Genomic DNA, 27,971 nt, shown 5'->3' with positions numbered 1-27,971 from the left:
TGTTTCAGTGTCTCTGAATAGCAATCTTGGCACTGAAACATCTGTGGAGCTATGTTTGATGTGTTGATCCCTAAGAGCCATTTATCACCGTTCCTGGCTGTTTCTCACACTTCCTGCTCAGAAACGACATTCGATAGCAATTAGGAAGACTGAACCTTTGAACCATGCAGTTCACCCACAGTGGCACATGTAGGCTCTGAGCCTGGGGCTCTGAAGGGTACAGAGGAATGTGAACTCCTTATATCCCACTCTCTGTAAAATGTGGCAGGTCCAACAGAGGAGATGAGAGAAACAAACGGAACTAGCCAATCTCCGGAGGCTAGAAATTCAGCAACACATTCTCCCAAAGATGAAAGCTACAGACTAGGGTTAGCCCACCCAGGTGAAGGCTCTTGCCTGGGGCCTTGCTTTAGGAACTGGTCCTTGAGCCTCGTAAATAGATGCTTTGCAAAAGAATACAACTGGGACTTGCTTTGTTTTTTTTTTGTTTGTTTGTTTGTTTTTGTTTGTTTTTTTCCAGAGCTGGAGAGAGGGCATTGATTGAAAGTGTTTGACACACTTTATTTAAAAATTCTTTTTATTTTTACTTTTTACTATTTTTACGGTTTATAGTTTTGTTGAAATTTTTATGTTACCAAAGTAGATTTTTATTTTATATATTTACAGTAATATCCCCAATATTCTAGACAACTATGCATACCGAGTAGTTGCCACTGAATAATTGGTTGACTGATTGCAGGATGATACAAGTGCCCAAGTGCAAGTCAGGGCATTGCAGCTATGAGCAATTGTCAAACTTCCACTTTACCTGCCTCCTCTTGGCTCAACAGCTGCTGCCTGGCTAATGAGGTGGGGTTGAAACGTGCCTCTCTCTTCACTGTAGGAGTCTCCATAGGATTTGCTTGACTGGTCTGCTTAATTTAGCTAAGCGTCATGTTTGCCCAGCACATTGCATGGGGCATGCACAGGTTAAAAATGGAATGAATGAGGAAGCCAAGGCTCGCTTAGCTCAGCTACCAGTCCCACGCCCCTGTCTTGTGTGATCACTTCAGACCGCTGCAAATGCTCTGTGCTCTTGTGGCTGTCTTCTAACATGGGAGAGGGGTGCAGAACAGCACCTAATGACCTCAGAGGGAGGGTGGAAAGGTAGATGAACTGTGCTCCAGGGAAGAAAGAGGTGATGGAGGAAAGAACTCGTCAGAGAACGCATCTTCAACTTGAACTTACCTATGTTCTCTGCACACGTAGCTTATTATCACTGCCATGTAAAGGACAGCTCTGATTGACCATATGTGGCCACAGAAGCATGATGACGATAAATCTTAGAACAGGAACTCATTTTGTGACCTCCAGTTACACCCATCAATCCAACTAAATCTCGTTCGTCTATGGTTCCCAGGATTCCTGGGACGTAAAGTGCCCGAAAGTGCTTGCTCCGGTCATGGGACCAATGGGCTAACAAATGTACATCCCTTGTTCTGGTAAACAACGTTTCTATGTGGCAATCAAGTTGCAAATGGAAATATTTGCAGTGCTCTTATGACTCAGGATAATTGTATCTACAATGCTTTAAAGCATAGTCAGGAGACATAGACAGAGCCAACTCAGTCAACCCTTGGCCAGGGTCTTCCAATATTAGAAGCAATGTACAGTTTCTCAAGACTACCTAGTGAGTAGTGAGAGAGGACAATACAACAGAGCTGCTTGCTTTATTTAGAGAGAAGCCAATACCACTGCTGCTAGGGATCAACTGTGTCAGTCAAGTTCTTGCACTGGAATTTGAATCCTCAGTGAAACCAAGTTAGAAGATGAAGCTTAAGGAGGCATATTATGTCATAAGGGCTCCTCTCATGGATGGCTTACCGTAATCATGGGAGTGGGTCAGTCATTTCAAGAGTGGTTCTTGTCTCTCCTATATTTGTTTTCTTGCATTGTGACTTCTTTTTTTTTTTTAATATTTTTATTACATATTTTCCTCAATTACGTTTCCAATGCTATCCCAAAAGTCCCCCATAGCGCCCCCCACTTCCCTACCCACCCATTCCCATTCTTTTGGCCCTGGCATTCCCCTATATTGGGGCATATAAAGTTTGCGAGTCCAATGGGCCTCTCTTTCCATTGATGGCTGACTAGGCCATGTTTCGATACATATGCAGCTAGAGACAAGAGCTCCGGGGTTCTGGTTAGTACATCATGTTGTTCCAACAATAGGGTTGCAGATCCCTTTAGCTCCTTGGGTACTTTCTCTAGCTTCTCCATTGGGAGCCCTGTGATACATCCAATAGCTGACTGTGAACATCCACTCCTGTGTTTGCTAGGCCCCAGCATCGTCTCACAAGAGACAGTTATATTTGGGTCCTTTCAGCAAAATCTTGCTAGTGTATGCAATGGTGTCAGCGTTTAGAAGTTGATTATGGGATGGATCCCTGGATACGGCAGTCTCTAAATGGTCCATCCTTTCATCACAGCTACGAACTTTGTCTCTGTAACTCCTTCCCTGGGTGTTTTGTTCCCAATTCTAAGAAGGTGCACAGTGTCCACACTTTGGTCTTCATTCTTCTTGAGTTTCATGCGTTTAGCAAATTGTATCTTAAATCTTGGGTATCCTAAGTTTTGGGCTAACCCTGAGATTCCACCTCACACCAGTCAGAATGGCTAAGATCAAAAATTCAGGTGACAGCAGTTGCTGGCGAGGATGTGGAGAAAGAGGAACACTCCTCCATTGTTGGTGGGATTGCAAGCTTGTACAACCACTCTGGAAATCAGTCTGGCGGTTCCTCAGAAAATTGGACATAGTACTACCGGAGGATCCAGCAATACCTCTCCTGGGCATATATCCAGAAGATGTCCCAACCGGTAAAAAGGACACATGTTCCACTATGTTCATAGCAGCCCTATTTATAATAGCCAGAAGCTGGAAAGAACCCAGATGTCCCTCAACAGAGGAATGGATACAGAAATTATGGTACATTTACACAATGGAGTACTACTCAGCTATTAAAAAGAATGAATTTATGAAATTCCTAGCCAAATGGATGGACCTGGAGGGCATCATCTTGAGTGAAGTAACACAATCACAAAAGAACTCACACAATATGTATTCACTGATAAGTGGATATTAGCATTGTGACTTCTTCTATCATGCAGTAAACAAGACTATTGTTTTATGTAGCTTCTCCACCTCTCTATTTTCAGTGGTCAGAAATAGCCTTCAAATGAGAGAAAAGAGATGCCAAGCATCTGGGAATGGCTATCAGTCCCTGTTTTCCTTGTCTTTCTGGTTAACTACTTGTGACTGGGCCATAAGTCCCTTTGCTCTCTAGAACCTTATCTGTCTATGTAACTATGCAATACAGCAATAACATTCTATTAAGTGCTGAGGGACAATATGACCTTGTGTTCCATTCTGAGTCAATGATTTGACTCATAGAACCAGTGGGGAGTGTAATAGGCCCCAGATCTTAGTAGAACTGATGCTATCTATGTTAGAGGCACCATTCTGACCTTAAAGCCCAGCATATAGGCCTCAATACCTGACAAAATGGGAACAGAGACCTAATCCATCAGGGACCTGGTCCATATTTCTAGGTTCCAGGAAAGTCTCTATGTATACTCATCTTGCTTTTTTGGCTGCCGCAGTTCTGCTTCTTGCTGACTCTAGTGTGTCATCAAGGAGGTGGGTTTTGTGCATAAAAGACCTAGGACTGTTACCTCGCAACAGAAGCCCACCGTGAACAGGAGTTGACAATACCTTCCCTCATATGTTTAGAATGTAAATTGGTAAAGACAAGACAATAGTGGAAGTCATGTATGCAAAAGCTTGGTTCCGAGGGAGAAGCATCTATTTCACAGACTCTCCAAAATCTCTACCCTTGGTTTTAATCACAGGACCCTAAAGCCTTCTGAAATCAACAAAGCTGGGAAGTGATATCACCTTAGACCTCCCTTTCAGACTTTTTTTTTAAGCGACTTTTCTTGCTTGAAAAGATTCCTTTCTTTTCTTCCCCTTTTATTTTTTAATATGTTGGAAATTATAATTCAGTCCTCATTTGGGGAACGGGTGTTGGGGGTGGGTGGAGAAAGGAAAATAAAATTGGCCAAATGGATATCTCAAGCTTACAAAAACTAAGTCAATACATCTCGATTAAAACTAGGAATCCTTCCAATGTTTACATTGGATTTGCTTCCAAATGTTGCCGTCTTAATGGGTTGTAAATAAATTGGGAGGAACACAGCACTGGAACATTTTAAACACGTAGGATCCACATCTGAAGACAAGAAACAAAATGTGTAGGAACAAGCCAATTTTCTGTTTTTTAAAAACATACATAATCTGGCTTGCAGTTAATCTACTGTTTTGAGAGAAAGAAGGCAAAAAGTGGGCCTACATAAAAAGAGACTTGAGAGTTGGGTTGTGTCCATGGCTTCTAGAGAAACAAGAATTAGATGCTTCTATAATATATAAACTCCTGCTCATATTGATTGCATACATAGCTAGGAGTTGCTAGCATGGGGACCTACTGCTATAAGGTTTCTGGAAAGCAACAGGGTGAAGGGAGGGATTCTTCAGTCTGGAGTGGCCAGGATGAAGAACAGAGGTCAACTGAGCCATGAAGGGAAAAGGGTGTTTCCAGATGTACTTAAAGTGAGAACCATGTCCAGCCACACTGGATCTTTCATATTCTAATTATCTATCTAGAAATTTCACTCAGTCAGTGATGTAAGTAACAGAAACCATCATTTTCTTTCATGTCGAGGCCTGTCTTACTTCAAATGAGTGTAAGTTATGGGAACCAGTATTGCTTGAGTAACAAAAAGAAAATGTAAAATATAAAAATACAGAGACAAGAGCCAGTTCGCATTTTGTTCACAGATTTGGCACGTTGTTAGAAATGATTTTTCAAATAATTATCAAGAGAAGAAAGTTCATGAAGAGAATTGGACACTTTCCGTCCCCTAAGGACTCCGAGTTAACTCCAAACTTCCTCACTTGGATCCATGACTGAGAGGAAACACTGTCTAGAAGCCACACCGAGTACTTATGTTTATTACATTTAACTTTTGGGTTTCATGAGAATGAGTATATGTTAAGTACGTGGATGCTGGACCTGCATGCATGTCTGAGCACTGTATTTGGGCAGTGCCCTTGGAGGTAAGAAAAATGTGTCAGATTTCCTAGAACTGCAGTTACAGAGGGTCGGGAGCTGCCATATTGGGGCTGGGAAAAGAATTTACATCCTGTGCTAGAACAGGCAAGGCTCTTAATCACTGAGCTACCTCTCCAACACCATTGAAGCCATTTATTTTCTAAGGAAAAAACCCCGTATAGAATGTCTCTCCTTTGGAATGTTTGATGACTGGGGTCTACATTTTGGAAATTATGATTTGCACTGCTTACTTTTATTTTTGAAATACAAGGCTAAGGTAGGGAAAGCTTATTCAAGTCTGTAACTATTATAATTTTTGAGTTCACTTCTGATGTAAGACTAGTATAATTGTTGTACTAAAAATAATGTTAATGATTATTTAATATTTTAGTGACTGCTTATTTTAGGACCCAAAGGTAGATAAAACAATAAACACACATGCATATATGTACATTTTTTTCTATTTACTTCATTTTAATAGTTTATTTTTCAAAACTCTACATGGTTTCCTTAGATATAACATCTGAATTCTTTTGCCGAGTAATAGTGACCAGAAATATTGAATAAAAATACAATACAGCAATATTTTAATAATATTTTTATTCTTTGAAAATTTTGCATACATATATAAAATATCTTGAATTTATCTACCTTTTCCCTCTAACTCAATATATCTCTTTCTCAAATTTATGCCCATAAGGACAAACTGTGCTGTGGTGATTTTTCTCTTCTGCTAAGAACAGACTGAATGATTTGGAATTTTATAAGAATATAATAGCGATTAATTTGTAGATAAGCAATTTTCAGATCTGCATTTTAATGTTCAATACCATGGCACATTCACATAAAGATTTCCTTGAAACAGTCGTTATTTCCCTAAGATTTTATGACCACCCTTCTCTCCGAGGATTGTGTCAGCACTGGGTGTCTTGCATTCCATCTGTTAAACCAAGCTACTGGAGACAGCAATAAAAAGCCGTTGCTTTACTCTACAAAATGTATCCACAAACTTACAAAGCGAAAAGCTAATGCTATTGTGCATCCCCCCCTTTGGTTAGGTGTCCTTTTTTTAGATGACCAGGCATTATTTCAAGTCGTTCTTCATTTGTTGCTGGCTGAGTGATTCTTTGGAGAGGTTAGTTAGACTAAAAATTTGGAGCCTTGAAATGAAATCATCTTTCAAAGGGAGACAAAATTTCAGCATTTTGTCAAATCTGATTTCCCAAATCAGATATCAGAAAGAGATTTTTTTTACTGATGTCTTTTTTTTTTTTTTTTGGATCTGCAACACAACTTTAGAATAGCAGTGAACCTGAAAGGGTTCATAGGAACACGTGGCTTAGAAATCAGTGCCCTGTTGACATCTATTTTTTCATATATCTATCTCTACATATACCTACATAGATACATATAGATATAGATATGCCTTTTTCTTTAAAGGTTATAACCACCTTTATAGTTATTAAAATATAAACATACCTTGTAATTGATAGGTGGTATTGATACAGAACAAACTTCTTGTTCTTTACTATGTAGTAAATTTAGCTAATTTTGATATTTTTGATGATGACAAAAGAAAAAGGAAGCCACAAAAATTTTGGCCAGCAATGAAAAGGTGGTAAAGGAGCATGTTGCCAAACCTGAGCCGAACCTGAGAACCTGAGTATAATTCCTGGAACCCACATGGTCAAAGAAGAGAGCTGACTCCTTCAAGTTGCCCTCTGACCTCTATACTAGTGCTATGGATGTGTGCATATACATGTGTGCAAATGCACACACACACTAAATATAAATAAGTCTCTCTTAAAATCACATAAGACAAGTCACAATATAAAGGGACATTGGAGATGGAAAGTTCCCAGAGTGAAGCGTTGTTCCCACCACTGTATCCCACCTTCAATAACAAGCATCCCTCTTCCAGAACTGTGCTGTTTATATTTTCCTCAAGATACACCAGAGTCAAAAATACTGTGTAACATTTTTGATGAGAGGAAGTTTGGAGTTTAATGAGAAAGGGAGTAGGAAAGTTACATGTCTCTTCCCACAATTTTCAAGCCACGAATAAGCACTAAATAAATAAATCTTAGGTTTTAGATAAAACAGAAGCCAAGAATTATTGCTGTGCATGCAGCAATGGAGAATCTCCATAGGAGGTTCTTTTTTTTTAACTGTTTTGCAACATCAAATATGAGCCTCTGTGTTCTCAAATCCAATTTCTTCATTTACACGACCGTGTGAAGACATTGAAGTAACCTTGGCTTTCTCCCTTAAAGAGAAATGGTGAGGCCTGCATTGTCTCTTTCCACAGGGATCTATTGAGGGTTGTGTGAAGAAAGGATTCTGGTATTTATCTTTACCTGTTTTTCTAGAGCATTCTGTGAAAAATAATGCCCTGTCTGCATGAAAAGATGAAACTGGCAAGAAGTGCAGGCAGAAAACAGACCACATAGGCTTTCCGTTGACATTGTCTTTGTGTTGACCCAGAAGTGAGTGAGTGTGTACCATTGAGCTTCCCAACCCAACCATGTGTCTATTGCTCCTCCATAACACTGTCACTAAGACTAGCCTCTCTGGACATTTATGTGGCTTCATGGATCTATTCAGTCTTTAAGGTCTATTTAAATCTTGCATGTTTAGAATCGTATAGACAAAAAACTTTTGGACTCTAGTGTGTTCTACAATTGATTACAAAATATTACCATCTTTGGTAATTAGAGGGTATTTCCCTTTGAATGAGGAAACCTATATGTAGCTTTTTAAGAAACCCAGTTTCCACCAGAGCCAAAGTCCTGGAAGAAAGGCCTTGAAATGGAGGCATGTTCATCACCCTACATCACTGTACCTAGTGGTACCCATGTCCCTCCCTCAGGTTCATCTCTGCAGTACATTAGAAATGGCAGCTACTTGTCTCTAGCTGCATATGTATCAAAAGATGGCCTAATAGGCCATCACTTGAAAGAGAGGCCCATTGGACTTGCAAACTTTATATGCCCCAGTACAGGGATACACCAGGGCCAAAAAGGGGGAGTGGGGGAGTAAGGGAGTGGGGGAGTGGGTATGGGGGACTTTTGGTATAGCATTGGAAATGTAAATGAGCTAAATACCTAATAAAAAATGGAAAAAAAAGAAAGAAATGGCAGCTAATGCAGCCTCACAGAGCAAGCACATTTTTCAAACACTCGCTCTCCAGGACATAGCACAGTCCCAAAACAGGGAGTTTGCCTCATTCCAAGTCAAAGATTCTGTCTGCTTGCTTGTCCAGCTCAACAAAAGAATTTTGATCAGAGTTCAGTGTAGGGAGTGTAGCATCAACCCTGGGGCTGGGAGAAGATGGGAAGCTGCATGATTAGCAAATGGGAAAAGCTTTCTGAAGCCCAGAGAAAGTCTTTCCACAGCCAATTAGACAAATCACCCTAAAGGGGAAACATATTTCCTTCTTGAAGCCTGCCAGCATCCAATATTTCCCAATTAGTTCAAAGAATACAGCCACATATGTGGGCCAAACTGTGCTACATCCTTTGGAAGCCCCATATCAATGACTAGAATCTCTTTGATTTTATGAATCAGTTTAATGCTGTATATGAATATGCCTTCCCTTGAAAAAGCAGAGATCCATCTAATGGGAGACCAAAAAGCCAATTCTCCCACTGAAAATGCACAGCAGGACAGATGTTTTAACACCAGTGTACCAAAATGGACAAAATGATGAGTACAAATTGAAATGCCAGAGTTCCAATTTGGCACACCTTTGACCTAAATCCCACCCAAAGCGCTATGTAAAACACCCTTTCTACCACTAGGAAGGTTGCTGTGTTTAATAATAAGGCAAGGCACCAGATTAAATCTGAATGACAGATGAACAAGGAACAAGCCGTTCATGTGAATGTGTCTCAAGTAACTTGGATCACAATTTATTCCTCATTTGCCTGAAACTTCATTTTAACATGTACTATATTTTATCTAGCGACATAACCTAGGAAAGGGTAAGATGCCATAGGTTGAAAACATGAAAGCACACTTGCACACATAATTAATGCTGCCTGGCAAATGTCCCACTTAGAATTTCTAACTTGGAGGACAGGTCACTAGAATAGCTGTTAATGGTCAGGTGCAGATTCCATCTAGAAGTGCTAGAGGCTTCATTCATCTAGAGACAAGAAAAGAAGTGGCAGAAAGGCCACTGCTTCACCGTGACCATATGCTTCCTTGTTCTTTTTCTTCTTTTCCTAAGTCACCTCTCTTGCCTGGTAGTTAGCTGGTCCTCTTTCCTTTCTCTTTTGTCAACATCCATTTACAAAACACTTAGCCAAGTGATATTAGAGTTCCACAGAATATATTGCAAATTAAATCTGTGTGTGGTATTTTTAAGTGTGTGAGAAGAGATTCTCATTTTCACAAATGTTTTATCCTCTTCATATGTTAAAGCTAGAAAGCCTGTGTCTAACTTAGGCTTTCATTGCTGTGAAGGGACACACGATGACCATGGCAACTCTTGTAAAGGAAAACATGTAATTGGGAGTGGCTTACAGTGTCAGAGGTTTTAGTCCATTATCATCATGGCAAGAAGCATGTAAGCATGCAGGCAGACAGGGTGCAGGAGAAGGAGCTGAGAATTCCACACTTAATCTGCAGGCAGCAGGAGACTGTATGTCACAGTGGGCATAGCTTGAGCATATAAGACATCAAAGCCCTTCCTCCATCAAGGCCATACCCCCTCAAACAAGGCCACCCTGCCTAATAGTGCCACTCCCTTAAGAGCCTATGGGGACCATTTCATTTTAAACCACATCTTGTCTTTCTCAAAAATCATTAAATTCTTTCCCATTACGGTTTCAGGGGATCCAATGATGTTTTCTTGTTGGTATGTGGAGTGATACATAGCAAGAGCTAGAGTTAGCACTGCAGTGATGTTCCTGGCCTTATACTGCTGTGTCATGCCTCTGCTAGAGTCTTCTGTGACTAAGAGTACATTACAATCTACTTGGTTACTGTTTCTAATACAAACAAGTCTTCTATCTTTTCTGTAATTTCACTCAGCGTCCATAGGGGCCACAGTAGTGCTGGCTGTGGCTACAGACTCACCTCAGCAGGACATTGCAGGGAGAAGATTCAAATAGACTTCTGATTTCTCTCCAATTTTTGGCTTGACCTTTCATTAAAGACTGGGTAGCTAGGACATTTCTCTTGCAACATTCTTTTCATACTTGGGAAAGGGGGAAGATGATGGTACCTACTGCAAGTGATGACTGCGACAGTGACACAGAATACAGGGGCAGATTCTCAGCCCAGGATCCAGCATGAATCAAGCCCTTAACAACCATTATTCACTCCCCAGTCACAGAAAAAGAACTACTTGCTATTTGCCCTACGCATGGATTTCCACCAGAAACCACACACTCAGCCATTTCAACTTGGAAAGAAATATTTCAAGCATTTCCTGTTAGAGGAAGATATAATATCCCATGAAGTAAACAGAGGATTTGAGCCAATTATCTTACAAAGCCAGCAAAACAAGCCCATTCTTATTGTTCAGGACTCCAGTCAAGTTTTTCCAACAGTCTCCTGCAGTGGTGAGAGGAGTTAGACTACACATTATGTATAGATGTTCTCTCTTTCTCTCCTGTCCCTCCAATGTATTCAAATGTGCCTGGGCTATTTTATATGGGTTATTTAAACAACTGTATCCAATTACACTAGTGAGTCATTTAATGGTGATTAAATGTGTGGGTAGCAATTGTACAGTGCTATTTCTCAATACAGCCACATCTCTTGGTAGCACTACCTCACTTGTACTCTCCAGGTTTCTTTCACTATTCTACACCCTCAGTTTTTCATGTCTTTGTAATTCTCTGACAAAAAAAACAAAAACAAAAACAAAAAAAACATAGTCAAATTACCCCCTATACACTGGGACAAGCCATCCAGGGCCAAAATGACCCGTCGCTATGATTCTTCCCTACGTGTCTATTAAACTTCTCATTTTCTAGGACAAGACATCAATTGTGGTATTAATGGAAATAAACTTAACTAATTCAATAGAAAGTTTGCTAGACCTATGGCCAAGGGAATCTAGACTGTGTCTCCAGCAGTGTGGGGGAGGGAGCAAGGGGGGACTGTCAGTCTATTAGACAGTGGAGTCTTCTGAACTTCTGCTCTACTTTGAAGTGGGGTTGTGTGAGAGAATTTTAAGCCATGTGAGCCATGGAGGGTAACCTAAATGTCCCAAATGCTCTCGGCTTCAGGGATCACTCATCTCTTTAATACCAGCTGACGTGGAATGTGCCCTGTCTTGTACTGCTGTGGCAGGTCAGCTTTCTCCTTCTGTCTCTACAAATCCTATGGAATGCGGACATATGGGAGAAATCCACCCAGCAGTGATGCACAGGTTCCCTTTCATCTGCTTCTCCAACTGACTTTTGCTACTTACTCTCTGTTTGGTGATCATACACTGAGCTGCCGCCATCTTACCTTATATGGTAAGAGATCAAATGTTGAAATAAAATTAGTTTCCCAAAGTGCATCCCCAGGCTGTGTTGTTCTGTAAAAAATGTACTAAAAATCACTCTAAAATTCAATATTTAGAATCACAACTCAGAATCCCATCCATATACTTTCTAAAAAGAGGTGGTTCCACGTCTATCCCAAGCCTTTGCATGCACCCCATGCCATGACCCAGAGTTCAGCTCCTCCTCCTATTCTACAGCAGTGACAGAAGTGAGCCAGCTAGGTGGTGCCCAGAGCCAACTACAGGAGCTGGATTGTAGGATAAAAGAACATTTGTGTAAATCTGGTGAATAAAATCTTTTGCCAGAGGAATCCTACACTATGTTGGCCATGGGGTGATGTTTGGCTCTAGACAACAGGCATCTTCTAGGAACTGCTTCTTAAGTGTATTTTAACAAAACAAACAAACAAACAAACAAACAAGCAAACAGGAATCAAAAAACATTTTCTCAGTTTAGATGTCTCCTCAAGAGTTGCTCTCTCATTCTCTCTGTTTCCTCTCAGCTCCCGGTATAAAAAGAAGATAGGCGTGTGAGATAAATGTTTAGGCATGTATGTGGGTAGGATGGGAGTAGAGAGGAAGAAGAGGAAAAGTGTTTTTGCCAAAGGACCGGCACAAGCAGGGCGTACTGTGTGCATTTCACACAGATATAAAGAAGCAATTACCACAACCCAACCCAACCCAACCCGCCAAACCACAAACAGACAAACTACCAGGAATGTGACGTAGAAAGGAGAGGGAAGTGAGAGGTGAGATCTCAAGTAACTCCCTTTTAAGAAATGGATAGTTAAGGCTCAGCTGTGAGTATCCATCTTATCCTAAGTGTTAAGGAAGTAGAAGACAAATTTGGGTTACAGTACTTCAAATCTTACTCTGAAGAGATGGTAAGTTGACAAAAGTAGACGTGGGGATTCAGTTATTGGGTTCTACTCAGGAAGGAAGGCATTCTGAGAGCAGCAGATGCAAAATGTGAAAGGCTCAAGGAGAAGAGGGGGACTCTGTGACCCCGAGGTTGTTTCAAAGAGCATTTTGACAACTTGAAAGTGGTCTGGGCGCTGGTGGTGTGCAAACTCCTCCAGTGCAGAAGCTGTTCAACTATGTGCTGCAGCTGCCCACCCTTCACACTCCTGGACCACACTAAAATCAAATGTGCAAGCATCGCTTCACCTGGGGAGCAGCAGAGGAATCTGTAACCATTTTTTTTTCACTGGGGCCAACCTAGCTGAGGAGGGGAGGGTGAGGCATCAAGAAGCCTGCTCTGGTGTGTGAACACCAAGGTTTCTAAGTCACCAAGGGGCCATCTCATGTGCACAGCTGTGTTTGTGCATCTGGGCCTTGCAGGGGAGACCTGAGGATTAATGTTAGGGACTCTTTTCATTTTTAAAATTTTAGTGCTGCTTCCTGAGAGAAACCAGATAGGAAATAATAAACAGACCCTCTAAAAAAATAACAAACTATAGGAAGTTGAATAGGTTTATAAAATCTTAAGATTTTTTTTTACACAGACTGACTCCAGTTTCTATGGATATTCCAAAGACCCGAAGGGGAACCGTAGGGCTATTAGGCTTTCAGTCCATGTAACACAGTCTGATTTTCTGGCAGAAGAGAAAAATAATAACCACGAGGAACTTAATTTTTTAAAGATTTATTATTTTTAATTAAGTGTGCATCTATGTGTCTCTTTCTGTGTATTTCACAGGCCCTTGGAGGCAAGAGGATTTGGATTCCCTAGAGCTGAGTGGACAGATGGCTGTGAGCCCTCTCACATAAGTACTGGGAATAGAGCTAGGATCCTCCACAAGTACTGTACACTCTCTTAGAGCTATCTATCCAGACCCAACACTCTTTGAGTTTAAGATCTTGATTGACCCAGAACTTATTGTTTTACCCTTTCATAGAATTATAGTCAATATGACAATATTGACATCAATGCTTCAGCGTATGGCTCTGAAGGACTAAATGGAATGCAGAAAAACTACAAAACAGAACAATACAAAACAGAACACCACGGTGCCTTCTAAAACTGCGGGGGAAATAATGATAGAGAATATTCAATTGAAATGCTCTAAGAGCTAAACACCATGGTCAATTACAATAGCAATTAGCAACCAATAGCAATCCATGCACCCACGTGCTCCAAAATTGTACTTTATAAAATGGACATAGAGAGATTATACGTATAAGCATCATTTCTGCAGATCATTAAAATGGACTCAGGTTATAACACTGTGAATTATAATTATGGTGTGGATAATTAAAACAAGACATCATCTTTTTATTCATTGTAGGAACCATTTTCCTAGAAACTAAATCATCATTGAATTCTTGATAATACACTACTCTGTGTCACTGTGCATTTTAAAATATTAGATTTCAGATGCTACATCAAAATGAAAGTAGATACATTGTTTTTTACACTCACACACCTTCTGTTATTGGCATACATGGGCAATATTAGGAGATGACATTTACTATGGAGAATAGCTAAGAGCTGCAAACCTGCTAGGTATCTGCCCCATGCAGAAATACATTCAGATACAAATCCACCACCCACTGAACAGAGGACACAGACAATCTTCAGGCTATTATAATTATTTCAGAATGGGTTGACAGCAAACTGTGTAGAGAGTCAATCACAGCATTTAAGCTGCCTCTGAGTTCATCATGGTGAGATATACACAATCATTTCTACAGCTCTGGAAGAATAATTTTCTGGCCCATCACCATCCAGTTTATACCAAGTCACCAGAGATTTGAAAACATTTTTGAGACTTCCATATCCCAATAAATTATACAAATTATCTGTCAAAGGCATGTTTGATTTAGTAGGCACTAGTGCCAGGCACAATACCCAGGGGAACAAACTATAACCACTGATAGAAAATACAGAAGGATTGTAGGGGCACGAATTCAGTAGGAAAAGATACAAAGGCCCCATGACACCATACCGGGCATGTGGCAGTCATTTCCTTGTGTACACACATTTGTGTGTGTGCTTTTAAGAGCCAGGGCAAATTCCTTTAGAGAAGAGAGTAAGAATAGCACAGTTGTTCAGCACTTGGAGATATGAAAGAAATCTTGCAGGGTAAAAGGATGTTACAGAAAATGAGGTCATAAATCTTCTTTCTACATAGTCACTTAAGTGCTGAAAAGTATTGGGCAAAGTCCAGAGTCAGTTTATTGGCAAGAGGCAGATGAAGATGCTGGCACGCAGTGGGCATGCAGAGCACAGTGGTAGAGTACCATGGACCAAGCAAGTGAAGCCAGCAGCAGGGCCAGGCTCAGGCCCTTCTGATCCATAGAGCTGTGGGATCCAGGGCTGCTCTCCCTGCTTCTGTCTCACAGGTTACAGAATAAGGATTGTGCTAGGAGCTTTAGTGTAAGGTTAATTGAGAACTGGGTTCATTCATGAAAAGCATGTAAAAAAATGCTTGCTAATAAGTAGGTCCTTAACAAATATCAGAAATTCTTATTTGGGAACAATTTAAACAACTAGCTTCGTGATTAATTTTCCTCTAAACTACCTATTTTATGTTTTGGAAGGCAGAAAGAAGCAATTTGTAATGTGGTCCCATGACCTTACTTGCTACACTTCCATGTTTTACTGAGTTCAAGGCTGGCTCTATGCTCTGAGACAGCCTGGTTTCTTCTCTGCTCGTGAACCTTAAATAAATCCTGTGGCCATGTTTTTCCCTACTTTGGGAGTCAGGAAGCAGTTCTAGAGACACAAATATTTATAACATAAATTTCTTTTCCTTGTGTAAATCATATGCCAAGCTATCCGTAATCTATAAAATACACTACAACTATGTAGTTGTCCTTGGGCCTTTCGTCTTACTAGTGTGGCTTCCAAGGCAAAGTATCTGGGGAAGAAGGGCAAGAACTGGAGGCCACCCTGGTTGCTGGACATACACTGTGCAATGAAAGCCTTCTCTTCTAAGGCCTGTCTTGCTTCATGTTAGAACCATCTGACTTCTCTGTCACAGTTGCCATGTGCAAAAAGCAAGCCAAATGCTCTAGTATCCATTCTGATGATCAAATCCCATTTCTTCATGTTTTAATAAATTGAAACTCGCTCTTTTCCATTGCATTAAAGATTTCCTTGGGTGGTTCCCACACAAGGAGAAAACGAGATGCACCAATGACATATTATGTCATCTTACAGCTGTGTTCTGTTTACATAATGGCGCTCCCCAAAGAACAATTGCCTGTCTAGCTGCAAGTGACTCAACTGCCATCTTCCTGCTTCTCTTTTTTTAAAACTCAAATGATGTCAGACTTGGCGATTAAGGACTTTTACCACTTTGGATATTGAATCTAGTTCATAATAAAACAATAATTTTCAGTTGCGGAAAACTCACTTCTGTGACTTGAGAGAAGCCTCCATGCCTAAGAACACTGGCTGCTCTTCCAGAAGACCTAGATTCCAGCCCCCTCCGTGGCATCCAATAATCTCTGTAACTCCAATCCTAGGGGATTCAACACTCTCTTCTGGCCTTAGTGGGTACTGCATGTTTACAGTGTCCAGACATACATATAGGCAGTACATATACATAATAAATACAATCTCAATTCCCCTCAAAATCACTTCTGTGAGGCAGAAAAAAATAGAAATATAAGTAGAAATCACACTGAATATTGTTTTTGTTCTGTTGGTCTGGAAGAATCCTTCCCTGTAATTAGAAAGGCAAAAAGCCTCACTTTACCCATTGCAGGCAGTGTAGAATGTAAATCGCCTATTTAGCAATTTTTCAATGACAACTTTACAAAGAGCTAGTCAGATGAAAAGTGAATCTATATTCAATGCTAAAAAGAAATCTTTTGCTGTTCTTGCATCACATACACTTAATGCTGGCTGCAGCCTGGGTCTGAAATGGTTTCCAAAGGCCCATGTATTGAGCGCTTGCTCTTCCACCAGGAGGGAGAGGAACTTTAGGGAGTTGAGCCCCTGTGGGTGTGCCTCTAAAGGCTCTAAAGGATCTCTCTCTCTCTCTCTCTCTCTCTCTCTCTCTCTCTCTCTCTCTCTCTCTCTCTCTCTCTCTCCCTCCCTCCCTCCCTCCCTCCCTCCCTCCCTCTCCCCTCTCTGTTACTTTCTCTGTCTGTCTATTTGTCTGTCTGTCTGTCTCTTATTTGGTCTCAATCTTTTCTGTGTGTGTCTCTGTCTCTGTCTCTGCCTCTCTCTTCTCATTAGAAAGTAAGTGGATTTATTTCCAATGCAGACCCTCAAATCCACTGCACCAAACAACCAAACATTAGTGAAACTGTCAGGAGAAGTTAATTTCTCTTAATTCTTTCAAATTATTTATTTAGTCACAAAAACAGAAGGTGAGCCAACATAGCACGTGAAATTATAGAACATGGCAACTGTCAGAATAACTTAGGATTTGGTCATGCAAAACTCTTAAAAGTGATGCATTCATACTGGGGATATGTTTTGATTTGTGCAATAACATATCTCTCTTAATGTTCTATTGTTCGCTCTTTATTGATGACGGCCACTTGTATTTTTGAACACATATGTTCACTCATGCATAATTTGCTCATGAGGCAGGTTGTCTACCTGGACCTTGTACTGCAGTGGAAGTCGGAGCTTCAGAGAAGAATGGGGTTGATTAAAGCATTTTCCTACTGGGAGCTGGCATCCTGGCTCCTGAAACAGCTTAGAACTTGTCGGGCAAAACAATCATTCCTCCATACGTGGGGCTGGTAAAGAGTAGGCATGGTGATAAGTTTAGGAACATTTTTAATGTGCTGTTACATATTTAAAATGGAAAAATGATCTGTAGTAGATATTCTTCCTTTACTGAACACCTACTATGCATTAGACCACAAGGCAATATTTTTATTTATGATACTCTTCTTTAATTGTGGAATCTGATGAGTCATATGATAATAATTTCCATTGTATTCATATATTAGGAATATGTTTTACCCAAAGTCAACAGCTCTTAACTAAGAGGGTGAATGTCATTGTAACCTGGGATCCAAGACGCTCAACAAACTGTGTGTGGCTGATACAAGGCATCACTGCAGCAGAAAATATTTCTAGAAAATAAAGTTCATCTAGAGCAAAGGCTGCTGAGATATTTTTTTTTAAAAAAATAGGTAAATATTTAAAATTCTGCTCTTAGCAAGCTGACTATAAAATTAGCATTTGCAAAGATGCTTAGGGTGGTGCTCCAGGCTCTTACCCAAACTTGTGATCAGAATGCTTAACACATGGGTCAATTGGGTGGCCCAGAGTGAGAACACTGTTCAGAGGATGAAGAGAAATGTAACATTCCTTCACGCTGTGTCACTCTGGCTTCTGCAGTCAGAGACAGTATTGCAGGATGTGTTTTGAAACATCCAAGGATCATTTGATTACAGAACTGTTTCCTCCATCTTCTTTTTTCAGACAACTCCCAATCCTGCAGCTAAGGAAGCTAATGCCTGTCCCCGTGTAAAGAAAGAAATACGAGAATAGCCTTATTTTTTCAAAGTCTTAGGAAGAATGCCAATGGTAGAGATCAGTGCTACAAAAGAGGACAGGGCCGCTGTAGAACGAGTGACAGGTGCCTTCTGGAACGGCAATCGTGAGTGCCACCTCAGCAACTGCATTCCTCAAGGGGTCAGAATGCTCACAGCATAATGGGCTGTCTTCATGTGGGAATTACATGAATCTATGTAGAGAAAATCTACTGTGTCTATTTTGAATAAGCTTCCAGATAAAGCCAAGTAAAATCTAAACAATTTAACAATAAAACAAATGTCCTTCTTCCCAGCATTTAAAAAAAATGTGCCCCATGGTTATCAGCTTCCTTCCCAAGATACCCAGAGAGGGGTCTACCTACCTTGCTCAGGATTCTCTGCAGCCTAGGAAGTCCTGAAGAGGGAAGCCCAGTTTCCTGACAGTTGAAACTTACACAGCTGGCAGAATCCCCAACTACTCAATGGAACAGTGTGCCTATAGATTCTATAGTATAGGAGGGACAGTGCTGCTCTATACATGTTAAACTGGAAGGGGGTGGAGCAGAGACTTCTATGGGGAACTTATGCTACTGGACCTACTGAGACCACTGATGAAGTCAGTGTCTTATCCTGCAGATCCTGGGAACTGATGTTCCCAGCTGTGTGGAAGCCACTCCTCTCGCAGTTCCCATCTCTCTGAAACCAACATTAACCAGATCCAGTTTTCTAGAAGCCATATCTTCTGATGGAGACAGATAGAAAAGCCTGACCATCTGCTTCTGACAGAGATGTTTTATGTCAACTAGCCCACCATTGTTCGGCATGAGATCTACCCCTGTGCTGTGTGGGCAGCACCATCCCAATCTCACTAGGCAGAGCTAATTTGTAGAAGCTGGCTCTAGTTTGCCATATGTATGGCACACCCAAAGGAAGCTTTTGTACTCCATCTCTGTCTCTACAGAGACCCCCCAAAGAAATCACAGAAGGCAAGCAAGCTGCTGCGGCAGGAAAAGCGGTGCACCAGGAGTTGTGTGGTGTGAATGTGTTCCTATCTTCCGAGTTCACTGCTACCCAGTCTGATGTAACAGGGGCATTCTGTGCCTGTTGAGCAATTACCTCCTGGAGGCTGGAGAACTTGGATACCACTAAGACCTTTCTACAGCTCTTTCTGCTCAGCCATGATTGGGAAGGAACAACCACTGAGCTCCAGCCTAAAATGCAAATGAAGTTGAGGCTGGATGACGAAACCGCATTGAGTTTCAAAAGCGGTATATGTGGGGGTTGCTTAGGTGTGGTGAGAGAGATGCTATGAGCATCCAAATCAAAGAGAGTTCCATAGACCCTGATGACTGTGCAAACATCAAAGCTGGTTTTTATCTGAAAGACCAAATCCAGAAAGTCTGGAGCTTCCATCCATCCATCCTGGAACATCACAGAGCACAGAGATCAAGAGCTAGGACCAAATTGTTTCTTACTTCCACACAATGCTGAGACACAGAGACTCTTTGGTCTCCTTACCCTTTCTTTTCCTTTCACCCAATAAATCAGCACTGCTATCTGATGGCAAAGAAGAGAGTGGACAAAGCAGATGCCTGTCCTCTCATCTTATCTAGAAGGTGGAAGGACGCTCCAAGTTGTTATCTTCTCAAACGAACACTCCAAGTGCCCTCTAAGATCCCTAAGCTTTCTCACAAGTGGTCTGTCGAGAGTTTACATTTGGCCCTTGTCTCAGAAGCAGTACCGCAGGTAAAGTGAGCCAAGCATGCACGACCATAAACAGTGGTCTGGCTTTTCTCTTCTAAATCCCAGAAACAAGCCTGAGGGGTTGGTTTTCACTGATTGACACAAAGGCAGCTGCTGGAGCTGCAAAAGGTGACTTTGCCAAGAGCAGCAGAGAAGAGCAGAGCCTGACAATAACATTTGAAGCTGATGTTGGTAGGTCCTTTGTACATACAGTAGCCACTGCTGTACCTAATTTACCAACATTTAAAGGAGACTAAGGAAGGTCTAAAAATTCCACCAGATTCATACAACTCATAGACAAGTCCTAATTCAAACACTGTTTAGTGTGCCCATATCGCAACTTCTACCTGGGTTGCTCGGTGGTTATCTGCTCTGTTCAGTACCTCATAGTGGGGCATGGGGGTATACTTCAGAAGTTATGAGCATCAGCAGCTGCTCTTGTGATCAACATTCCATCAACCTACCCCCTAGCACTGTACTGAAAGAACCTCAGGCTAGCTAGGGCTTTGTATTGGACAGACTACTTGTGTTTAGTGTGCTTTAGATAAAGACTGTTCCTAAAATGAGGACATTTCACAATTTTTTCATCTGTTATTTATTTACCAGCTACATGATATTAAAATGGCAGTTATAATAGTATCAGGGAATACTTTGATTTTAATTGAATAAGGATCACAGGTGCTAAGGTACATGATCAAAAGACTTCATGCCACCCCAGGACATAGAGATTTCTCATGAGCCGTAAGGAATGGGACATGAAGTCTTGGCTGTCATGCTGTGAGTTAGTAGTTAGCCATTACAGAGTAGGTCTGCTGCTTAGCTTCCAGAGACTGTGGAACACTTCTGGAAACCTACTCAGTTTCACCTATCACCTTTTCTCAAAAGCCTGAAACCGGCTCAACTATAACATATTGACTCATGTTGAGGGAAAGTGATGAGAAAGCTGTTCTGATGATTCCCCCCAAATCTGCTTGTCACCTGCTGGGACTTTCTGAATCATGCCATGAAGAACAAAGTACTGCCAGGAGTGTCTCAGATAAAGTGTCAAAAGTGTCTGAGTTAATTGTTAGCACAGGGATTTAAGATGCTGGGTGCTAACACCTTCCATTGATCCTGGAGCATTTCCATAGTGTTTAACAAAAAAGAACTGCAGTATTTATAGCCCTATCACTGGGGAAGAGAAGCATTTGCAATTTACACTTTCAATTTTGACTCTTAGCCTTCTTTTTTTTTTTTAAACACCCTTCAAGTGGGTGTCAGACTGCAATTCAATGACAGCCTCGAAAGTAGTCATGTATAACACATTCTATCCACACCCACAAACATTCCAGAAGGCCCCCTAATCCTGTGTTAATAGAACTCTAAATTGGCAAGCTCTGGACCACACTCTGTGCGTATGTGTGTGCATGTGTGTGTGTGTGTGTGTGTGTGTGTGTGTGTGTGTGCGTGTATGTGTGTGTTTGTGTATGTGTGTGTGTATTTGTGTATATGTGTGTGTTTGGGTGTGTGTGTGTGTGTGTGTGTGTGTGTGTATGTGTGTGTGTGTGAGTGTGTGTGTGAGTGTGTGTGTACAGGATGGTCACCAGGCACAGATTGTGCTCCCTCATGCTCTGCTGCAGAAATGTTTCTCTCTGCTTCCTTCTTTGATAAAAGAATCCAAGGCAGTACTCCCTGACTGGAATCAGACTCTTAACCTGAACGGAGGCATAACCTAAGGAAGAGCGGAAGAGGCTCCTTGGGAGGTTTGTAGTTATGGTACTGGGTGCGTGCTCCCTCTCCTCAGATCATATGTAATATACAAGCTGCCATGTTTATAACAATTTTGACATATGGTTTACTCAGATCCAGTCAACAAAAGTGGCTTGTATTCAATGGGAAAATATAAGGAAAGCAGGTTCACTGACATCAATGTGAATTTTGAGTTTTATATAACGATGTCTGATCTTACTCAATTCTGAAAATGTAATCTAAACACCAGTGAGGCAGCATTTCACTCCTCAGGAGGTAAAACTCTGAAAATTTGGGGTTGCGTTGTGTTATTACAAATTGTGCAATCTGAACTCCCATATATCCTAGAGAAGGTAATAATGTAGCAGGTATCATTTTATCCTAGAAAAATTTACCACTATCACTTAAAATGCAAAATGTGTATGCTTTTGACATAATAATTTGATTTTATAAACATATGAACAAGTTAAAAAATAGTACTTAGAATTTCTCTGGATAAACATGAAATAAGTTTAGCAAATAAATGTGTATGCTGAGGCATAAACAAGTGTGTGTCTCTGTTTATGGGTATACATGTGGTATGTGAAGTATGTATGAGTGTGTAGAGTATATGATCTGTGCTTAGTATGTAGATATAGGGTGTAGTATGCATTGAAGTATGTGGAGTGTGTTTGTATGTGTGATATGGTTGTAGTATGTGGTATGTTTGCTGTATATGTGAATGTTATATGTGTCTATGTGTGTATTTGGGTGTATGTGTTGTATATGTGCTGTGCCGATGTATATGTATGTGTGATACATGCCTGTATCTTCACTCATAGATTTTCATTGACATTATTTACAGTAGATTTAAATTAGATACAACCAGCTCATGAATAATTAGGATATGTGAAATTATATAAAACTATATCTGATATAAGTGGAGAAATATTATTTGAAACCTGACTCTTACTACAAAATGAAGATATAAAAATACTATGAAAGGAATGATGCAGTGTCATGCCCACTGGAAACTGTGTAAGAAATCAGCAGGTGTTTAGATAAAGGAGGACTATGGCAGGTATAGTGGGCAGGGCAAAGGAGATGCTTTATATTATATCTGTTGACATTTTCTAGCCTAGGCCTTAATTTCATGTTATAAAATGGTAACTGGGTTGGTTATCTGAGCAGGGACATTATACTCTTGCTCTTGATTCTGTGTGTATTTTTACAAATAGTAACTGTTAACTGTTACATTGAAATATGTATTACCATCTTCGTTCTTTTTCTCACAAGTTGGGAATCACAGTTAAATTCTTCTACATGTTATATAACTGGAGCCTGCATGATTAAAACAGAAATTACCTATGGTCCAGAAAATAACCCCATGCCCAGGTATATACAAGAAAGCCCACTTAAACTCAGTGAGTGGTTTGAAAAGGGACATGAAAGTAGATGGAGGGGGGTTAAAAAGCAGGATGCAGAGAGAGTAGAAGGGGGTGTGAGCATGATATAAATATATCATACATACCTATGGAATTGTGAAAGAACAAACGAAAAAATAGAGAAATTCGAAAGTGCTCCTGTTTTTGTGTCACGTTAGTGTATCTGGAACAATTGCCTTATACTGACCCATGTTCCCAGCTCACAAGCAAGAGTGAAACACCAAAGCTAGCTCTGAATAAGTCCCTCAGTGTTCACACAGCAATGAGTCTTCCAATGAATCTCTGGCTCTGATTCTTCTACTGATGTTGCTTCATATCTGAAGATGACTCCGATGCCTTTGAATACTTAAGAAAATTCAAGCACAATCCATAAAACCTGGTGGCCATGTTTGATTTGATAGTTATTCATTAATTTGTCAAAATGACATTTATTATAATGGGCAAAATTAATATTTTGATATATTTATTAATATTTTATGTTATGTGGCATATATGAGTTATCATCACAGTCTTACAAATTAACTTTTATATCCCCTCATATAGTTATAGCTTATAATTCATGGAAATATGCCTCAGCTCTATTGGAAAATATCTAATCTTCTATTAATATATAAGAATAGTGTCTCTCATAATTATTAAGATCCAGACTATATTTTTAAATGGATCCAAGTGTTTCTAGCATCATGATGAAGTAGATGTTAGTATGCCCACCCATACACCTAAGGAAGGGAATACAAGCTTTATCCATATAGACAAGAAGCTGTTCATGGCTCTCTTCAGAATCAACCCCATTCTGATTGGTCCTATGATTAAGAGTCTTATTTTTAAGGGCAGCAAACAAACAAGGTAGTCAAATCAGCGGAAAAATAAAGAAGATATGTCAGTGAAAGGCAGCAAAACAGGTGTCTACAAGCCAGGCTGAAATTCAAGAAGGGCAATGAAAAACACAAGTAAAATCAATTTGATAATGTGAATAAAACAGACAAGTTTTTTTAAAGACAAAAATAACTAAAACAATATAAAATGCAAGGGAAATTCTAAATAACTTTATGTCCATTAAACAAATTGAATGGCTAATTAAAACCATAGGCAATCACCAGATGCCTGTTGGAAGTGTTGACATATGAACACTGGCAACAGCTAAAATACTCCATATGTAATAGGTCTGGGGACAACAGTATGAGTTCATGTTTAGATTAATAAGGACACACTTTGTAATATACAAAAATACCAGGAAATCACACACTGCCAGGGTAGGAGGGTACCCACGCCTGTGTGAAACACTCATCATGATCTCTTACATCACAGCAATAAAATTATATGAATACATTAATTGTAACCAGAAATGTGTTAATTATTAAAGGTACAAAAATAAGAAAACAAATTTTTGTATCCTTGGAGAAGACAAAGGATTTTAGACAAAATGCAATGTGTTGGTTTTATTTATTTATTTATTTATTTATTTATAATTTTTATTTATTTTTATAGTTTTGACAAATGCCTGAGGAAAGTATGGAAGAGAGGTCTAAGTCAGCTCACATTTTCAGGGTTTGTGTCCATCAAGCTAGGGAGGGAGTGGCAAGAACAACTCAGGCCAGAGGAGTTAAGGAGTAGAGGGCCTGCCTACTCTGTTTCCCTCTTATACTACCCCTGGGTCCCCAGCCTATTGGATGTAGCTACTCACATTCAGGGTGGGTCTTACCCCTCAGTCAATCCTTCTTGGAAATGCCTCATGGACACACTCAGGCATGTGCTTTCTAATCTCCACGGTGCTTCTCAAAACTCTCAAGTTGACAGTCAAGGCTAACTGGCACAAACAGAGTGAGCTTAGTCGCCAATAATTGATCCATTATTGTTTTTATCCAAGTAAAGCCTTTTCTCTTTGAAAAATACCAGGATGAAATGAAAAGGTGAGAACAAAGTGGAAGAAAATATTTGCAATATGTCAATCTGACATAAGACTAAATATACATAAAATATAATGTAAATACTAAATACATAATTAATAAAACACAGAAAAGTATAACGTAAGTCAATAATATGGCAAATAGCTCACCTAACAAATAAGAAAAATATTTGAAAATAAAACAGAAAAAGGTTTATTAATAAGTACATTAAGAAGTGTTGTTTACCGGGGATCATCCTCCAAACACTGACACCATTGCACACACTAGCAAGATTTTGCTGAAAGGACCCAGATAGAACTCTCTCTTGTGAGACTATGCTGGGGCCTAGCAAACACAGAAGTGGATGCTCACAGTCAGCTATTGGATGGATCACAGGGCCCCCAATGGTGGAGCTAGAGAAAGTAACCAAGGAGCTAAAGGGATCTGCAACCCTATAGGTGGAACAACATTATGAACTAACCAGTACCCCTGAGCTCTTGACTCTAGCTGCATATGTATCAAAAGATGGCCTAGTCGGCCATCACTGGAAAGAGAGGCCCATTGGACTTGCAAACTTTATATGCCCCAGTACAGGGGAAAGCCAGGGCCAAAAAGTGGGAGTGGGGGGGGAAGGGGAGTGGGGGGAGGGTATGGGGGACTTTTGGGATAGCATTGGAAATGTAAATGAGTAAAATACCTAATAAAATTATTTTTAAAAAAAGAAGTGTTTAAGCCGGGCGTGGTGGCGCACACCTTTAATCCCACCAATGTCAAGGGCTGGAAATATGATGCAACTTCATGCTGTTTCATTTTTTTAAAAAATGAAAAAATTGGTTTGGAAAAGAAAATGAAACATAAAAGCAACTTTAAACCATAAATGTTAAACTCAGGTATGTGTCCACAGAGATGAAAGCGTAAGAGTCCACATATAATTGTGCATAAATGTTCCTGGTAGCATCTTTCATGATGGTCAGAATGAGGATGAACATAGAAACTATTATGTTGATAGAAAGGAACAAAACCACACATTCTATATTCTTTCTATTGTACACAAGTTAGAAAATAGTGGCAATCATAATGACACGAAGCTGATCAGGAGTTGGCTGGTGCCAAAATCCAAGTGTAGGATGCATTTTATAGAGACAAGATGATTTAGGGGATATTCTGTAACTTAATTATGGTGGTGGCTTTGTGGGTGTATATCATTTGCAAAGTGTGCGTGATGGGCTTAAATGTAGCTCAGCTAGCTGTAAGGCACCTGTCTAACACGTACAAAGCCCACCTCCATTGATACCATTTATTGTCTATAAAGTATACTGCGATAAGGTTGTTGCTGGCAGTCATGAACCTATGCTTTTCAGACTAAAGTCATCAAGAATTGAAAAGATTGCTCCCTGGAGTTGGAGTCCAGGTTAGAAACCAATTCTGAGAGCTAGCTAATGAGTCTGAAGAAGAGAAAAAAAGGAGAATGGTATCATAGAGCCACACTCACCTTGCAGTCCTGCCTCGCAAAAGGTAGGACTAATTGTTGAACTAATGTCCCCTCCGAGGAACAGCTGAAACTCACCCAGTGCCTCTGTCTGCACACACCCTCCCATTTGAGATTTTTGGTCTTCAGCAGAACAGCCTGACTGTGAATAGACTCCCTCTCTCTCCCCAGTGGATGGTGTAGTTGGAGCACCGAGTGAGCTGAAAAATGGAAGGAGGCCCAGTGAGTAGTTTCTGCAAACATGAGGTCTTGCTTTCACTAATGGCCTGGTCAGTCTTACCAAGTCATAGGAGAATGGAGACACTGCATTTAGCTAAAGGCACATATTGAACGGAGAAAATGACCTTTTACCTTGAACAAAAAGCCTACTCTCTCTTCGTTGACAAGCACGAGGATGTCACCATTACAGAATTTCTAGAACAAATGGCTTCTTTCTATACTACTTCTTAGTCTTCCTACTGCTGTCTCAATCCAAAGTTCAACAGACAGCTCACTTACAGATAGAGGAATAGGACATACTACCATGACCTCATCAAAATCCTAACTTCTTTCTTTCAACAGCTTACCTGTCTGTAAAAGCAGCCTAACAGGCTCCAAAGATCTCTTCAATCATGTGCATCATGTTGACTGGGTGGCTGTTTTACTGCCCTTTCCTTGTGGAAGATATTAATATATTACACAACCCTCAAATTATATAGTGTACGTAGCAATTATTTTACTAATAATTTTCTTTCGTTTTTTTCCTTCTCTTAGTGCAGGATAAAATGGTTTGAAATTTGTGACCCCAAAACAATGTGCTAAAGTCCCACTCTGCAGACCTGCAATTGCCACCTCATTTCGAACTAGGGCTTTATAGTGAGTGGATCACTTAGAAACCTCAAGAGGAAATCTCATTGGACTAACTATGAATCCTAAATGCACTGGCTGGTGTCTTTAACATTGGGATGAGGCACAGAAGTAATGTGTGCAAGGCTGTGTGAAGAGGCAGAGAGCTTCAAGCTAATGGATACCAGGAGCCTCCAGTGGCTTAAAGGATTCAAGGAAAGCTTCTCTCTGAAGCCTCCAGAAGGAGAGTGGACCTGCTATTGCTTGCTTCTACATGAAGCCTCCAGAGCATCAGGAAAAAGCATCCCTGTTGCTCTCTCCCACCCAGTTTGTGGTCATTTGTTTCAGCAATATTACACAACTAGATATTCAGACCAAGCCTACACCCTCCCAGATCAGCATCAATGATTAATTCAGACCACAATCCAAAACCACGTCAGAAATGAGGAACCAGAGAATGAGAATCAAGAAATGTGCACACATCCAGCCTAATGAAAAAGCAGAAGAGACTAAGACCATGTAGGAAGTGAAACTAATGCTAAGGAACTGCAAATTGAACATCATATTTTGGAAAGCAGTTTACTGGTTTTCATGTAAGGCTTGTACATACCATCTGGAAGACATGGCTAGAGCAGCTACACAATGACTGATAGGTACAAGGGCCTTTCTAAAACATTGTTCTCTATATAAGGAAACAACTCAAATGTCCAAAAACTAAATAGTAATAATAATAATTAATAATAATAATATATAAAATGCCCTATATCCTACAAA

This window comes from Mus caroli, unplaced genomic scaffold (genome assembly GCF_978045245.1).
Source record: "Mus caroli unplaced genomic scaffold, Mus_caroli_1 scaffold_2, whole genome shotgun sequence".
Lineage (NCBI taxonomy): Eukaryota > Metazoa > Chordata > Mammalia > Rodentia > Muridae > Mus > Mus caroli.
Note: the sequence above shows the minus strand (reverse complement) of the source record.